The sequence below is a fragment of the Gadus morhua genome, chromosome 9 (assembly GCF_902167405.1).
Source record: "Gadus morhua chromosome 9, gadMor3.0, whole genome shotgun sequence".
Taxonomy (NCBI): domain Eukaryota; kingdom Metazoa; phylum Chordata; class Actinopteri; order Gadiformes; family Gadidae; genus Gadus; species Gadus morhua.
Window position 1 is genome coordinate 3670308 of NC_044056.1, and position 2500 is coordinate 3672807.

General features: G+C 51.1%; 1 protein-coding gene across 1 annotated transcript in view; it reads right to left on the reverse strand.

The window, feature by feature from the left end:
• Positions 1–2500, reverse strand: part of LOC115550748 (filamin-C-like) — a 56605-nt gene that overhangs the window by 7933 nt on the left and 46172 nt on the right.

Consider the following 2500-nt stretch of genomic DNA (forward strand, 5'->3'; position numbering starts at 1 on the left):
GAGGAGGGGGGGGGGGGAATGTGGCATTTGGAGTTCCTCGCAGAGCCCCCCCTCGTCGGGAGGGGAGAAAGCCACATCTTATGTCCGTCCGTCCCCCATCGTCCCCCCCCCCCCCCCCCGGGAGAGGTTGCGCATTGCAGCATTATTTGACTCATTTGGGTAAACATACAGTCGGCAATTGAAATGAGAATAAAGCGTGGCGAGTGCCGGGTGTGTGCGAGTGCCGGGTGTACCGGTAGCAGTAATAGGCCCGGGCTAATGACATACAGAGGCTGGGGGGAGGGGGGCGGGGGACGCAGGCTATCGCCATGGAGCAAGAAAGGGAGGGAAAGAGAGAAGAAGGGGGAGGATGTTAGGAGGGTAATGAGAGAAAAAAGAGAGGGGAAATGTGTGGACGTGTTTCATCCTGCGACTGCCACCGCCCGCGTCGGGGATTTCCTCGGGGTTGTTGGGTTTGAGATAATATCGCGGGGGTTTCACTGCAGCAGTACAGCGAAGGTATCTGGGGTGACCAACGTGCTTGTCTCCCCCTCCGGAGGAGGAAGATGAACAGGGATTAAAGGTGCGGACAAACACAAAAGCCTCTCCAAATCCACGGCGCCGCTACGGTACAAAACCGGATAAAATAAGCAAGTGCCGTGCACCAAGGCCAATAATAAAGGGGGGGGGGGGGAAACGGAAACAAAATGGTGGCGTTCCGATTGCTTTGACGTAATGTGGGGTCGGATGCGGTGAAAGCGCTGTTGACTGTCTGACTCCGAGGAGCCGAGGGCTTGTGGAAGGAGGGAAGCCAAACATTGCACCCGCGCATCCTGTTTTTTTTTATTTTGTTGATGGACGAAATTATGGGATTTCAGTAAGAGGATTAGAATGACAGTGGTTAATGAGACACAGCTGGGACGGGTTTCGGATACACAAAGTCTATGACATGTTTTTCATTTATATTTAATACTTGGGAATACAAGGAAAAAATCAACATAAACACGGAGATGTAAACAGACACAAGTCATGCAAGTGCGTGGTCGTCACACACAAACGCGCGCGGTCACACACACACACACACACACACACACACACACACACACACACACACACACACACACACACACACACACACACACACACACACACACACACACACACACACACACTCACGCACACAGCCTCGAGGACCCTGAGACAAGCTGCTCCTCATGCCAATGAAAGACGTATTACACAGGGCTTATTATCTCATAATAAAAAGCAGATTAAAATTAATGTTTTCCTCCAGCTGGATCTGGAGAATAAACGGCAAGAGATGCATGGCGGGAATTACAGTATAAGTCTAAAGTCCTGCCATTTCCCCAGCCCTCTGACTCAAAAGACAAAAAACCCACAACGAATAAAAGCAAGGAATGGGAAATAATGGGAAAAAAACGTTGAGAGAAAGAGCGAGATGGGGTAGGGGGGGTGTGGGGGGGGGGGGGGGGGGGATTCGCATAAATATTACAATGCAGCCTGTGGTGCAATGTTGTGGCAAATGAAATTTACTGCATAAGTCACGTCGGCGGCATCACACATGTCATTAAGCTGTACACGGGATGCTCCTCCCTGACACCGGAATTGCAGGCGGCGGCGGTGACAATATACGACCTGAAGAATGTCATCGCCCTTCTGACAGTGATTCATAGGTGACACACCAGCCTGTATTTATTTCCTACTGTACAAATGTCAGCCCGGCTTGCCTAGGGTGTGTGCTGTAGACGCTGCCGTTGCTGTAGTTACGTACGTGTCGCCGTTTGGCGTAATGGCGCTATTACCGTTGTTGCCGCCCGCGTACATTAGGTCAAGCGTTAGCTGAAGCTGAAGCTCCGTTGCCGTGCGAGGCCTCAGGGGGAAAAGAGGGGATGGTTCTCCAGCCTTCCGTTCGGTGTCCATGCCCCTTGTTTCGTCTTCATATGCTTTGGACATTCATGGCCAATATGCCTCTAAATCATAATGAACTAAGTGAAACCCGTGCGTCGCGGCTCGACGTTGTAAATATTGGCTTGCGGTAATCCTGACTGAAGATGACATGGCCTAATTGCCCCCTTTGGCAAAGCTATTGGAAAGTGACTTACATATAATAAAGCATTATTAATACCCTCTTTGAAACTGGAGAGGCTGAAATATATGGATTTAAAGCAACGCATGTTGTGTGTGTGTGTGTGTGTGTGTGTGTGTGTGTGTGTGTGTGTGTGTGTGTGTGTGTGTGTGTGTGTGTGTTTGTGGCTGTAATCATGTGTGTGTGCGTCTTCTTGTGCGTCTTTGTGTGTGTGCGGGTGCTTGTGTGCGTGCTCTTGTGCATCTTTGTGTGTGTGCGCGTGTGCTCGCGTGCTCGTGGGTGTGCTTGTGATTGCTCGTGTGCGCGTGTGCGTGCGTGTGTGTGCGTGCGCGTGTCACCACGACAGACTCTGTATTCCTGTCTCTTGAACAAGAAGAGCCCCTGTTCCGTTCCCCTCCATCCGACACCACACCACAC